General features: G+C 41.9%; 1 protein-coding gene across 2 annotated transcripts in view; it reads left to right on the top strand.

Annotated features, from left to right (window-relative positions):
• The first annotated feature begins 14,474 nt into the window (after positions 1 to 14,474).
• Positions 14,475 to 15,215, top strand: part of slc8a4b (solute carrier family 8 member 4b) — a 127,150-nt gene continuing 126,409 nt past the window's right edge. For both annotated transcript variants that reach the window (XM_006802457.3, XM_006802456.3), the window contains exon 1: positions 14,475 to 14,605. The gene's annotated coding sequence lies outside the window, so the exon portion shown is untranslated. The remainder of the gene's footprint in view (positions 14,606 to 15,215) is intronic.

The raw sequence follows: 15,215 nt of genomic DNA, 5'->3' as shown, positions 1-15,215 counted from the left end.
CTTCATCCGAAGAAGCTATACAATTAGCATCCATTTATATCTCCCTGTACCAACCTCGCCCTGCCTCCCTGCCCCTCATCTGCTAGTTATTTTGGGAAATGGAGGCGTATGCACTCCCACACTGTCTCCAAACCACCACTCAGTGTGTTTCAGTGCACCCATCTGTGTGTGTGTATGTGTGTGTTTGCGGCTGTGTCCAAGCAGATCCCAAAATGTTCCTTTCAATTTAATGCCCCGACACAGCCTGTCTACCGGCACCACCACAGCTGCACTCTGTCCTTTCGAATATTTTCCAAGTTCAGTCAGTTAGCTCTGTGCTGGTGGCGAAGAAGGAGTTTTTGAATACCTGAGTGAGAAAGAGAAGAAAAGAAAGGTGGTATGAAAGAAAAGGACAATTTGGTTACCCAGTTCTGAAAAAATATTAGAAATGCAGTGTGTACCCGCTACTTTGAAATGCAGCGACACAGACAAAGAAAGTGAAAAAGCAGCAGATGAACAGATCAAAAGTAAAAGCAGTCCAAGAGATTTGAGAGGTGTCTGAGAGTGCAGAGGAAGAGGTAAGGTAACGGAGGAGCTGAGAAGGTGACATCGTCTGACGGAATAAAAATAAGCTGGAGAGACAGAAATTCAAGGATGGCACATGTGAAAGAGACAGGAACACAGAGAGAGAGCAAACTTAACCTACATCAGAGTGAATCCACTCCTGCAGCCCGCTGCTTCGACTCGAGCCCTTTCATCACTGTTCTCGGTACATGCTCATTATATACGGACCGCTCCCTTGCTGTATTACCAAGTCATTCTGTGATCACAAAGCTGGCCTTTAGCTTTCTAATTTGATCCACCCCGCCCTTGTTTAGCTTGCTGGTCTTATGAACCAGCTCTTCCTAAGGTCTTAAAGCCTGGGAATATATAAATGGGTAAAAATGTATTTTTCTGTAGTGCAGAAAAATATCAAAACATATCAAATCTGATATCCCATCTGATAACAAACAAACAAGTAATAGCCTGACAGAGGAAAGCAGTGTGCTTTGATCATTTATAGCAATCAATGTTTGGACCAAAAGTGGTCCATATCTGCAGTTATTGTTGGTTCACGATGACTCAGCTCAGCCTCAGTCCACCCTATATGTTTAGCTATGTAGTGGCATTTGGGCCACATCTGGGCCACAAAACACAGCTGTGTTTTTGTCTAGCCTGGTGACTTTTGGGCCACATGCACTCCACATAACATTTGCCAGAGCTGTAACCGAGACAAACATGTCACAATGAGCCCACACAGGGCCCAAATGTGTCAGCGCTGAACTGGGATGATTTGCACCACTTTCATATCTGTAGCCAGTTTGCAGAGTTTAATATAAATAATGAAAATAAAGAAGACGGCTAACCTAGCTCTGTCTAGAATCGAAAAATACACTTACCAGAATCAAAAATATCGCAAAATGGTATCTTTATTTACTATTTAGAAATAAAAGTGTAACTTGGTGACTTTGATGAAGATATATAATTCAACACAAAGCCACTTGTGAAACTGGAACATGACATTTTACACTTTTGTTATTTTTTTGGTGGTTTAAAAACCAGTATCCATTTATAATAGCAAAAAGTTGAGTTGCTGTAATGTGAAATTACCAGAGCAGTGATTTCCCGTTGGGCTGGGCGATATATCGAGTTTTTTTTTTTAAAATATCGATATATTTTTATACGAGATATAAGATGTGACAATATCTTTTATATCGATATAGTCTATGTTACGTTATAATTATAGTTGTGGAGCCACAAGTTTGCCTCTCTTTCGTCCACTTTTGTCTCTACGCAACGTTACTCCGCCTCGCCTCTCCTTCACTGAACACAACTCCCCCTCCTCCCCCATCGCTTCACCTGCAGGCAGCGACAAGATGGACACATCTCCATTAACGAGTTACTGCGCATCGCCGGACGGCGTCAACGTGTTAACGAGCTAACCACGCTAACGAGCTAACCGCGCTAACGCCATGCAGCCCAGAGGAACTGCACAGCCTAGAATCCTTTCATTCTCTCAAAAGTTGTCAGTGCGCCTTTTGTAATTCTGGTTGTGCTTGATGACCGCGAACAGATTTTATGTGGGACACGGCGCTCAGCAATATGTCAAAAAAATGTTTTAGTACGACTTTGGTAAGATACGGAGCTGCACCGCTTGATGGATTGTCAGAGCATTACGGCTACCAAGGAGCCTCCGTATTGTGTGTGTATAAGGACCATAAATGGCACCTGAAGCGGATTTCAAACTCCAGGCTGTCAGTCACGCAGTAGAAGTTTTGAACAGAGATATGAATTTTGGGTCATATCGCCTAGCCCTAATTTCCCGATTTGCAGTTATTACGCTAAGCTAAGTAGCTCCAACCTCATGTAAATTTAATCCTTATCTCAAATCTCAAACTTCAAATTATTTTAAATACTTGATAATTGATTTTGGTAAGAAGCAACAGTAGCTAACAAAGGTTTGTTTGCCTTTCTCTATGAGCTGAAGGTTAGCAAAGGTTCCACCCAAGCTAGTTCTCTGCTTTGACAAAGAAAAAACCCACACACTTCTGTCTGTTCCTCTTTTTTTAACCCTCCAGTATCATCACATGGTTGGGTTGTTTTCATGTGGTTGATCTAGGCTGTGTGTGTGAGTTCAGTTCAGAGGCTCATCTGAAACACATGTATCCTTTATATGTCATTAAGGTACAGACTTATTCATTAACTATCATTATATTGTATAATGACACTTAATGAATAGCAGCTGTTTTTTTATATATAAAAAAGGTTGCTCAGATAGGCTTTTACTGTAAAACCTGACATAGTTGTGCATGATTCCAGGTCTTAATCAGCCTTTCTTCAGTGAGTTCAAAAGAAATAATGCATGATTAAGCAAGGACTCTGCTAATGACCACAATATGGTCATTAGCAGAGTGCAGCTCTAATTATCTGTGCTTAATTCAGCTTTTGTTGGCTAATCAGTATTTTTTTAACGTGAAGCCTTACCTACAAATTGAAATTGTTCAATCAGCGTAATGAAGTGCAAATGTATTTCTAAAGGGTAAAACACACTTTAACTTGTGGACCGTTTTGTTCACTAAACAAGAGTTAAAAATGAATGGTACCAACCAGAGCAAGACTGGTTAACATTTAACAGTTATTCTTTTGGCTTTCTGGGTTCAAAGGGAGAGCAAAGTCTAATTTCACTTGATCTAGAAACTTCTACTGAGAAATGTGATAGTATTCTGTACGATACATCTATGATGTGTGCTAGTTATTTTCACTATTAAAAGAGAACTGAGCTAGAGTTAGTTTATTCAGGTCTTGAGATCAAGCTTTATGCAGTCCCAGCAATATTTGCTGATTAACTGTCATACGCGCTCGCTTTTCAAGCCTGTCCAAAGCTGGCATGCATCTGCAAGCCGTTTTGCCACCCAGCTTCTTCCAAGCTGTGATTTTTGTGCTGTGTCTAATACTGATACTGTCATTCATGCCTGCTCAGATCTATGTGGAGATCCTCCTGCTCCTCTCAGCACAGAACCGAACCTCCAAATATACTGCATTTTTCAGACTACAGGGTACACTTAAAATCCTTTATTTTTCACAAAAATAGACAGTGCACCTTATGTGTGAATTCTGGTTGTGCTTACTGACCTCGAACCGATTTTATGTTGTACACTGCACTCAAAAGTCTGTCAAAAAATGTTTTAGTACGACTCTGGTAAGCTACAAAGCCGCACCGATTTTATGGATTGTCTGAGCATTACAGAATTTATTAATTTTGGCGAATTTAGAAGTTAGCAGGGAAGTTAGCTCACTAGTTTCCACCTAAACATGATATACCATGTTCTGACTGAGAGATTTCTGAAAAAATTAAAATGTACCGCTCTGCTATCACTTCTGACAAAAATGAAAACAGAAAACTAAACAACAGTGACTTTTGTAGGGCTACTGAAGTTGGGCTAGCTGGTATATAATGATGTGCTACGTGATCGCTAGCAACATAGCTAGCTTAGCATAATAAACAGTGAAGCTGGAGGATGAACGCTAACTAAACAACAGTGACTTTTGTAGGGTTACTGAAGTTGGGCTAGCTGGTATATAATGATGTGCTACATGATCGCTAGCAACATAGCTAGCTTAGCATAATAAACAGTGAAGCTGGAGGATGAACGCTAACTAAACAACAGTGACTTTTGTAGGGTTACTGAAGTTAGGCTAGCTGGTATATAATGATGTGCTACGTGATCGCTAGCCACATAGCTATGTTAGCATAATAAACAGTGAAGCTGGAGGATGAACGCTAACTTTTTCCACTTGATAAAAGTTAACACGAGGGTTCCTGATGGTTAGGGACAAATGCAATGTTCAAGAGAACAACTAAGATAATCCATCCACAATACCAGGTTAGTCATAAATATACTGCAACAACATGGGAATGGAGCAGCTGCGAGAGAATTCAACATTAATTAATCAATAGTACCGAAGTAGAGGAAGAATGAGTTGAGTAAAGTCTGACTTATCTGACTGTTTTGTTTCGCTTACTGTGCCTTATAATCCGGTGCGCCTTATGTATGAAAACAGACCCGTTCATCGACAGTGCGCCTTATGGTCCAAAAAAATGCGGTAAATGACCTCAGATGGATATGACAATATTCTTTTAACTGTGGTGGTCATGGCTGTAGACCTTTTAATTCACACTGGATTTATAAGTTTGTACTATGTATGTTAGCTAAGATGGTTGAAACAATTTAACAGTATCTCAGTTGTGTTTATTCCGCCAGCCATATATTGATTTGCCGCATTAACCTGCTGTCTTTCAAATCAAAAGTGTCGGGTCATAGCAATTTATTTTAAGGTATCAGGCGACACTTTTCAGTATCTGTGCTTGGGGCCTCTGTTTTTCTTGCCATCCTCCAGAAAAAGGGGTAATCCATCCTCCTTAAAGATTTTATTTGCTTACTGACACTGATGAAAGGCAGGAAATTGGGTGGAGAGGAGAAACACGGTGCAAAACAAGACACATTTCCAGCCCAGACGAGAGTACACGGTATCTGCATTAGTAGATTCATCTTCCTCACTGACTAATCCTCTTCTCCATCATTTCACCCACTCACGAGCTCATCATTTTTGCCTCTTATTTTTTTGTTTTCAATTAGTCTGCCCTTCTGCCTCCATCACTTGTTGCCCCTCTGTGCCTGTTTCCCCCTTTTCTCTCCTAATCTGTCGTTACTTCCCGTCTCACCCTCAACTCACCCTGATTTCTTTTCTCCGCTTCTCTTTCATGTAGTTTCAGTTCTCCCTCTTTCCTTCCTTCCCTCTTTGTATCTGGGTTGCTGAACTAGTTCACCGGGAGCTTCCTCGCTGATGGCGCCATCGCTTGTGTTTAATTGATGCTGTTTGATAGAAACAAGCTGCTTGTTGGATTCACTCAGGTGGTAACAAAATCTTAAGAGCCCTTACGAGGTAAAACTCGACAGGTGAGTAAAACATTTTTAGGGGCTTCTGTAATTTCACTTTTGGAGTTGTTTTCTTTGTTTGACGTTAAGAAACTTTCCTTTAAAAAAAAAAAAGGTTCACACAGTGTCACGATGTCTTCTCTCCGATTGCACTTTCAGTTGGCAAAGTTAGAGAGAAGTGCTGTTAAAAAAACTAAACTATAGAGCGGGAAACACAATTACATTAACAAACTATTGAATTCTAATGAGAACTTACACTCGCTGTTGGCACCAGGACGGCGCAGTCAGCAGAACAGAAATGGGATGAGTAGCTGTAACATTACCATAACAATACAAATCTGCATAAAAATAATCAAATAAAGGCTGTGATAGATGGACATCATTAAAGGAAATGGAATTGGAACCCATTTGCCAATAACTCAATGTATTTTTCATCCTTAGGTTATCACAATGCTCCGCTGAGCTACTGTAGAACTTAGTCCAGTCGCCGCTGGCTACTGAACATTTCATCAACTCAGCTTTACATTTTAAACCGCACAGCTCGAAACTGCACGCTGGCATAACATGTGAGGAAAAAGTGTATATCTGCGCCTATATATGTGCGACTGTGAGCTTGTGTGTGGTGATATGAATCACAGTGAAAGGTCACTATGGCTCGAGGAGAGATGAAACAGAGGAGAAGTGATGAATTGCACTCGGACCATTTTCCCTGCAACACTCCAGGTTATAGTGAACCACGTGAGTGCGTGTGTGAGACACAAGAGAGAGAGGGAGGGCGTTCAGGTGCATACGAGTAGGTGTGTGTGTTCCCGTGTGTGTATGCTCAGCAGAAGTAAAGTAAGAGGAAATAAATGCTATAGTGTGTAAAGGATAAGAGAGAAGTATCACACGGTCATATACGTGGGCTCGCAAACTTGACAGTTTATATGCACAGCAGCACGGTTGTACTGGACACTCTCGCAGCTACACTCATCATTGCGAAGTGGAACTCTCCATAAATGACTTGCATCACTTGCATAAACTTCTCCTTTCATTTTTGGGCAGCAATTATGGAACAACAACGATCGGCAGGGGCGCAGAATATTAGAAATGTGTTTGCGGGGGTGGTGGATGGTGTTGACATGAGCTCAGGATACATGGGATTGGGGAGGGGGAGGGTTTCTACAGTTGTGCCTGGACTTTGCTTTTCTGTCACGGGTCTGATTAGTTTCTGTCCCCTGATTATGCAGTTCCTTTTCAGCACAAACCAATAACCCAGCAACTGAATATGTCAGCTGGGTTTGAGTGCTGCCATCATTTATGCCTTTTTAAAAAATTAATATATATACATGTATATATGTATGAGTATGTGCATGTGTGTTTGAACAGATGGACACGAATGCTACAGCGCATAGACTGTTTGTGCACATAACAGCCGCTCCCTGAGCCACATAAGCCCCTACCAATCAAGTTTTATTGTAACTGACGATGAGCTCGACAGCCACAACACCACAGCCAGAGATGCTTTGATGCACTCGTGAGGCCATTAGCTCTGTGACAACCTGGGGTGGACAGAAAAGAAGCAACTGGTGCGTGTGGGAGCATATGTGTTCCTGATTGTGGATGTGGTTTGCCAGGACAGGACCGTGGGTGCATATACAAGCGAACGATACAGTTTTATCCAGTGTTTCTGAGCAGACGTGAGAGGGTGTAATGTGGCTGTGATACTTTTTTTGCTCACAAAGGATCGGGGCTCATTTGCTCACAATCCTCCTCATCATCATTATGTTCTGTTTCACAGCTCCCCTATGGACTGTACTCAGCATGACTTACAATTGCGTCAGTTGTCTGACACAGTGAGTTTGAGGCAGCTCATGAATAGTCAGGAGCCAATGGTGCTTTATAAAGTTGGATTTAAAGTGGAGTGGGGGCATATTAGCAGGCTACTGTGTAATCATTTCCAATGTCTGAGCGGTCTTCATGGGGAAATACGAGGATTGCGTAATGAAAGTTGGGGACTTTGGCCTCTAGTAGACTTTATTACTGAACATAGCTTCAGTAATCACATTAGGGTGTTTCAGGCAGCGCCTTGTTTACACAAGTTTGCTGGTTGTTTTTGGAATTTCTTTAAAAGTACTAATATAACATCTTATAGGAAGTGAAAGTGATGTGACTGCAGATGCATATTGTGAAATTGTTGTATTCTTCCATTAGGAAATTGATGTTACAGGCTCAAGACTTAAGCAGCTTTATTGTCATATAATAACCTACAGCTCCTGTAGAGTATAGAGAATATCAGAATCGACAAAACGTGCACCAACACCAACCCATGTGTGCCAGATAGTTCAAAAGAGGACAATAATTTCATAGTAAAATGTTGTAAATATACAGTAAAACTAACTTTCTAAGGCTGACTTTCTCTGGCCTCTGCAGCATTTTATTTGTTGCACCTTTGGTGCAATTTAAGAAAGAAATGTTTTCAACAAAGGCTCAAAGATGAGAGGTGTTATCAGACTAGTCTCTGTTAGATAGCGTGGCTGTGCAGGTTAGAGTACCTCAGTACCTGTTCCAGGCAACAGGAAGGAATAGAGTTTGTGTGAAGTGTGTAAATGTGTGTGTAGGGTCATCTACAAAACTGGTGATTTTGTGTAGGCAGCGTGTAGTGTAAATATCGGAGATGCAAAAAGGCGACACAATATTCTCAGCTGTCCTCACTTTCTCTTGCAGGGTCTTGTCTGAGATGAAGCGGGCAGTGATTCAGCTGGTCGGGATGCTCTCGATGGTCCCTTTGTAGGATGTGGTGAGAATGGAGGGAGGGAAATGAGTTTCTCTCAGCCTTCGCAGAAGGTAGACAAACTACTTGAGTATTGTTTGGCTAAAATTTAACAGCAATAGTCACCTGGGGGGACATTTAGGGGAATGCGTTTACCCTTGTTACTTGGACAACACAGTCGATGAAAGAGAAGCCAGCGGCTAGTTAGCTTAGCATGTGAGGGTAAAAATAGTTGTGATTGAGATCAAATGTGTTATTTTATTTTATTTTTTTTAACTTTTGAGGCACTAGTAGGTGGTTTTTGCTGCCATCAAACACAACCAGTTTAGCCGTGCCACAGTTTCAGGCCTCTTGCTAAGCTAATGTGCTAATGTCAGGAAACATGAGAGGTGTGTCAATTTTTATAAAGCTGAGCTGTGCTTTTAGACTTTAGGGAAGGAAAAGGTCTAAAAAAACTACAATGTGCTGTTTTTGTATTCTAGTAAAATGAGGCATAAGCGGTCAGCTAGCTCTAAAGCCTCGATTAAACTCTTTTCCAAACACAGATGGTTGGAGACCCGATGGCTGAGTAACGGCCTGCTATTCGTTTTTAATTTCCACTTAAAATCTGCTGCCTGGGGGGCATGCGTAATTGTTGCATTGTAAAGTAATCTTAGCGGACTCATGGATGCAAAAAGTATAGTCCCTGCTTAAGTGTTGCCTTTAGCGTCTAGTCTGTGTGCTATGCTAAGCTAACAACCCTCACTGTAAGGTTTCTCAAAATGTCAAACTCTTTCTTTTATCACTTTTTCTGACTGGAGCTTTCTGCTCATCTGTTAGTTTGGTGGTCACTGTACTTCAGTGATTGTCAGACTGTGGAGTGGGCTCCACAAGTGGAGGATTGAGCCACTGGGCGTGGATAACCAGACGAGAAATACAAATTGAAACTACTTAACTTATCTAAAGTCAAAGTTTAATAAATGCAATTGATAGCTTGAGAAGGTTTGAGAGCCGCTGCTGTAATTTACAAGATAATCCGATAAAGACATAACAGAACAAAAGAATGCAGAATAAGAAACACTTGTTAAATATCTTAATACACTATTGTAGCAGTTGCACTGTATTGGTATGCAGCCAGTGTAGAGCAGTTTATATCAGCTGCAAAGGGGACGGGAATAGGGAATAGCAAATCAGTGTGAAGAAGAACTAGCTTCGGTTTTTTTTATTGCCTTTAGAGCCGTGCCAGCTGATTGTCTGCCAAAGTCTGTTAAACACACGACAGACTACAGCATGCAGTGTTCATTCAGGGAGTCCAAAGCTTTGGTTGTTAAGCGCTATCACCTTTGAGAAATTCAGTGCAAGTGCCACAGTCTGTGGCTGTGGTAACAAAGCAAATCTTAATTTTCTACTTTTCTACTTTTGATACCTCAATGTATATATATATTTAAATATATATATTAATATATGTGTGTAGATTGCTGGAACACTGCTGGACACTGACTAATTAGCATCAAATACAGATTAGCGTGTCCTCAGCAAATTAAACCATGGTATTGCTGAGTTAATATTTCTAAGGGACATGTAAGCAAATGGTTGAGAAAGATTATTAACATAACTTATTTGCCTAAATTAGGGGTAAAAGGAACATTTGCCTAGAAAAATAACCTAATGCAGAGGTCAAGAGCAACGTTATCCTATAGTAATATTATATACAGTACTGTGCAAAGGTTTTGAGTCACACCTGAGTTCTTTCTATTTTGGAGCTAGACTTTCTTGGATTTTTTAAAAAACAGGTCTTCTTCCGTGTGGAATTTCCATGTCCTGCCCGTGTTTGCGTGGATTCTTCCTGGGTACATCATGTCTGTGAAGGTTCTCAGTCATCCAGGTCATCGTAGTCAAAGGAGCTTGCAAAGAAAAGCGTCTGGACTTCTTTAAGTTACTTGAAGACGTTTCACCTCTCATCCGAGAGGCTTCTTCAGTTCTAAGGTCAAATGGTGGAGAGTCCCAGATATAACCCTAGTGGGAGTGTCCCCCCACAGAGGGACAAAAGGACCCCCTGATGATCCTCTAATCGCCTGAGCCAAGGTGTGGAACTGGGTGTGGGTCCCAATCAGCCAGAGTTTCGATGTACCCGATGTACCCATTCCTGGGTACATCGGCTTCCTCCCACAGTCCAAACATGTACAGTTTGTGGGGCTGAGTTAAGGTTAGGTTGGTGCCCATAGTTGTGAGTATGAATGGTTGCCTATCACTCTGTGTCAGATAGGAGATCTGTCCAGGGTGTATCCCGCCTTTCGCCCTACAGTAGCTGTAGCCAGCCCCGCCTCCCCCGGGATCCTGATAAGGGTAAGTGGAAGAGGTTGGATAGTCTTGAGTAGTTCTGAAAGCCTTTTTAAATTTCGGCATTGGCTCCTTTTTCACTCGTTTTTAGTTTGACCATTTTCAGAAGTATTTTCACACCAACAAGGCAAATCCCAAATTAGCTGCAAACGGCATATTTGGCATGATGTGCAGTGTGTGCAAAAAATTCGGGGAAACTGGACAAGTGGAGGGCAAAAAAAAAAGGTGACGGGTCTAAAAATATCAGCAGCAGACGGACAGTATCTGAAAGTCATGTCCTTATGAAATAAAAAGTAAACTTCAGCAAAGACCTGTCACAGGACCTGAAAGATGCATCTTGATCCATCTACTTCTTCAGAAATAGTCTCAGTGGAAGGGTGAAAAGAAACCATTCTTATAGAAGGAAAAACAGACTAGACTAATCCACATACAAATACTTTTTGCTATTTATACTTAATGTGTCTTTGACTAATCTAGAACTTGTTGACAACAGAAGAAAGACTCAGTTCTGTGTATAGCTAACAGACGTTTAACCAGCGTGCTACAGTTTCAGGATTCTCACGCTAAAAGAACAACATAATATTTAATGGAAAGAAATGATTATCCTCCAGGCTGAGGCTGTTCACATTGCTGCTTTCAAAGACCCCCTCTGCCCTGTGGTACCATCATCATTTTCAGCTGTTTTATAGTAGTGAGATAAGGAGGTTCTGCTTATTCTCTCATTGCCATAGAAACTGAGTGGAAATGCAGGTTTCTTAGAAGATATCATTGTGATTTGTTTGGCAATATACTAGCAGAAGCAGGCAAAAGCACACCACGAGGAGATGGGCGAAGTTTAATTGGTGCCGGGTCTGTAATATTTTGATGCTGTGCTGAGAGAGCAAGCAGCACAACAGCTGGGAAAAAATGAAAAGCATTATATGAATCTGAATATTACGTTTTTTTTATGAAATGACTTTTATAATAAAATGTTTCAATACTTTTAGTAGTTCCCCTTTTCTTCTCATACTGACCTTAGTTGACTTTTTAAGCCTTAAAAAACACTGTTCCACTTAAAGGCACATTTTTTCATCCTTTTTAAATGATATGCTTTTTAAGAATTTTGTTATTTTTATCTCTCTCGCATTGAAGAAAGTAAACATTGTGCCAGTCCCTCTGCTCTATAAAAAGACTTTCTAAGAACTGTTTTTTCACTGTTATATAAAATAAGCACATGGTTAAGAAAATGTTGTAGTTATCCTTTGATAAAATAAACACAGATTTTCTTTCTCAAATAGGAAACTAACAGTACAACACCCCTGCGAATGCCAATGTTTTGTTGACCTATCTGTCCACCCCAGTCCCCTCCCGTTGTGGGCTTTGCTGCTCTGTAGAAACACCACCTGATTTCCTGCTTTGGCCGCACCACAAATCAATGAACTGATCTTTTCAGCAAGATCTCTAAATAAAAGATGAATGATCACAGCAGTCAATTGTTCCTATAGCTACAACTTACAGGAGTATTTCCAACTAAAACTCCACATGAGAAGGTAGGAGGCTTTGGAAAGGAGGCAAGGACACAGCTGACTGACCAGGATAAGAGTTTAACTCTCCTTTGAGACCGCTTTTAAATTTCACGTTTCATCAGTGTTTACTTTTCACTTTCTGTTTGATGCAGTCTAGGGACAACATGCACTTGTATAAAAGTGCAGCCTTTCACAGTGTTAAAGTGTTTTAGCTCGACTGATCAGGTTCCGCTCGCACAAATGACCTACGAGATCACGTTGGAGAGGTCTTGCTCAGCTTAACGTCTCTTAAAAAGATGTAGTTGAAACCATGAATTTATGGCCTATATTTGGCTCGTTTTAAACTTGATTTGGGGAAACATTTGAAAGCGCCGAGATGACAAACAAAAAGGGAGGAGATAAAAGGGAATGTGTTATTTTTGCTCTAGTAATTATTCTGACAGGGAACGTTTTCCTATTTTCAGACACAGACCACCGTGTTCATTAGAAGAGCCCTTTAATATTACATGCACTGTTCACAGAGCCCTCTGTGCCATTAATTTGTGGACTTACCGCAGTAGATGTGATAGAAACGTAGCATGCTGCGTGTGTGTCCTCATGTCCAACTATGAATATGCGGTTACATTTGTGTGTGTGTGAAGTCGTGTTCTCTCTGCGTATAAAGAGCTGGGCCGGAGCTGTTCGTGTGTGTTTGTGATGTTCCCTCCGGGTGTGAATTAGCTTGCGGTGTAAAGGCCATGCTTCACGCTGAGACAGACCTCTGATCAACTGTGTCGAAAAGACAGATCATGTTAAACGACTCCTCTCCGCTTTCTCATTACTTACAATGACTCTTGCACTCCTCTTCTTCACCCTCGCCACTTGTCCCATCTTCACTGCACCCATCCCACACAGCTCCTGCATCCCTCCCTGCCCTTCTCTCCCCTCATTCATCTCTTGGCCTGTCACGTCCTCATCTCATCTCTTTGGAGGCTATCCTTCCATTCCTCTTCCTCTGTAAAGAGGTGCAGCAATGCAGAGAGTACTCAACCGGCCTCTGAATAAATTCCAGCACAAATAAGATGCTTATTTGTTCCCAGTAAAACCAAGACTTTAGTGCAAAAAATGAGCAGTTCAACAATGTCTTGACAACGTTGCTAGTATGTAATTATTGATTATTATTGATCTTCTTCTTTTAAATATGAATATTTTATGTTTGTTGGCTAACTGATGAATAGAAGTGAGAGGAAATCCACTTTACATAAAAACAGATCTTTCCTGCAGCACCATTGAGTAATGGGGAAGACAACCTGCAGTGATGACAAACAACTGCTCAGCATGATGTTTCACTACTTGATGTGGCAACCCAAAGGGAGTAACTAATGATTTTTTAAGTTCTAGAAAGGGCGTTATCCGGGTCATGGTTCCTGATACTTCAAAACATTCGTAATTAATTTGTCACTTGTTCTTTAGTAATGCAAGTTTTCATATCCCTTACAACAAAAGGTCATTGGTTAGGGGACAGAGTAGCTCATGCTGCATTGCTTTAATTTATAGACAAATGGAGCCTCATTTTGGCAATTTTTAAAGCGAATGGTTACATTTTCTCTGATTAGAGATGTTGGTTGTTGGTTGATGTAAATCTAATTTATTTGAAGTTGGGGTCCTTAAGTGCATTTTATTAAACTACTAATATAGAAGAAATAATCAATAGATTCACTGTGTACAGTAAATACCTACTGGTAGGAGCCTTGAACTTGAGCAGGCTGCCCTTTTTTCAATTCATCTTTATCTTCTTCTTATCTCTGCTGCTTCTCAGCTTGACCATTCTCTTCTCTTCTCTTCTCTTCTCTTCTCTTCTCTTCTCTTCTCTTCTCTTCTCTTCTCCTCTCCTCTCCTCTCCTCTCCTCTCCTCTTCTCTTCTCTTCTCTTCTCCTCTCCTCTCCTCTCCTCTCCTCTCCTCTCCTCTCCTCTTCTCTTCTCTTCTCTTCTCCTCTCCTCTCCTCTCCTCTCCTCTTCTCTTCTCTGTCTTTCTCACTGGTCTGTGTTTATCAGTGCAGTGCTGCTTGGGCTACACGCTCCTTTGGTTTCCATTCATTCTGTGCCCGTTACACACACACACACACACACACACACACACACACACACACACACACACACACACACTCAGCCACTGTCTTGCTCTGTGTCTTATCCCTGCACTCCTGCTCACATCAGCTCATCCTTTCCTCAGCCCAATCTCTCTCTTTTTCTCTTCCATCTCTCTCTCGCGGGAAAGGAGGAAGATGCTCCTTTCCCGAGAGAGAGAGGCAGAAGCGCGCGCGCACACATACACACACTCAGAAAGACAGACAGAGAGAGAGAGAGAGAGAGAGAGCGAGGGAGATACAGGGGAGGGCGCAAGAGCGCGCAAGCGAGCCAGCGGGTGAAGTGCGCGTGCTCTGTCACCGCCGCCGCCGCTTGAGAGGAGGAGAGACGTTTATTCAGCTGGTGGATAAGGAAACGAGTGGAGGGCAGGGATGAACAGACAGAGGCACCAGCCAGTGAATCAATGAACGGATCGCGACCGGGGCTTTTTCCAGAGTACCAAACCGGTGAGAGGACACAAATATCGCGCCACTGTTATAATGAATTTATGTGCATTGTTAAAACTGTTTTGTTGCTCTTACGCGAGCCGTGTGTGTGTGTGTGTGTGTGTGTGTGTGTGACAGGAGACAGTCACCGTGTTTAAGAAGTGAGGTGTGTGGTGTGAGGTGCAATTACTTTGACAGTTTGTCTAGACCCTAGCAGCGGGCGCTGCGTGGTGCAGAATTTGGTTCATGCGTGCGTAAATAAGGAGCGAGAAAGTGCTTTGATGAGGCGGAAGAGATAGACGTTGAAACTGAAAGACACCGGAGTGCCCCGCATGACCAGGGAGGTCTCTCAGGTGTGTTGCGACACCGCGGAGTCCTGCCCTGCGCGAGAGACGCATTCAAGTGCCGTTCCAATTAAGCATCTGTCCGGCGCGCAGTCTCCTGTGAGAACCAGCGTAGCCTGTGTCGTATGATAAGAGGATCTTGATCCACGCCGGCTGTTCTCTCAGCTGGAGAGCGAACGATGGAGTAAAATTTACTAAGACATATAACCTTTGCTGAGCCGGGTTGGGGATTGCGCAAGAAAATAAAGTGCGGGGACGTAAGATTATGGTTAGGGCTAGGTACACAC

Source organism: Neolamprologus brichardi, chromosome 3 (genome assembly GCF_056152115.1).
Source record: "Neolamprologus brichardi isolate AB-2024 chromosome 3, ASM5615211v1, whole genome shotgun sequence".
Lineage (NCBI taxonomy): Eukaryota > Metazoa > Chordata > Actinopteri > Cichliformes > Cichlidae > Neolamprologus > Neolamprologus brichardi.
The sequence above is the reverse complement of the archived record's forward strand: the minus strand, read 5'-3'. Positions and strand labels throughout refer to the sequence as shown.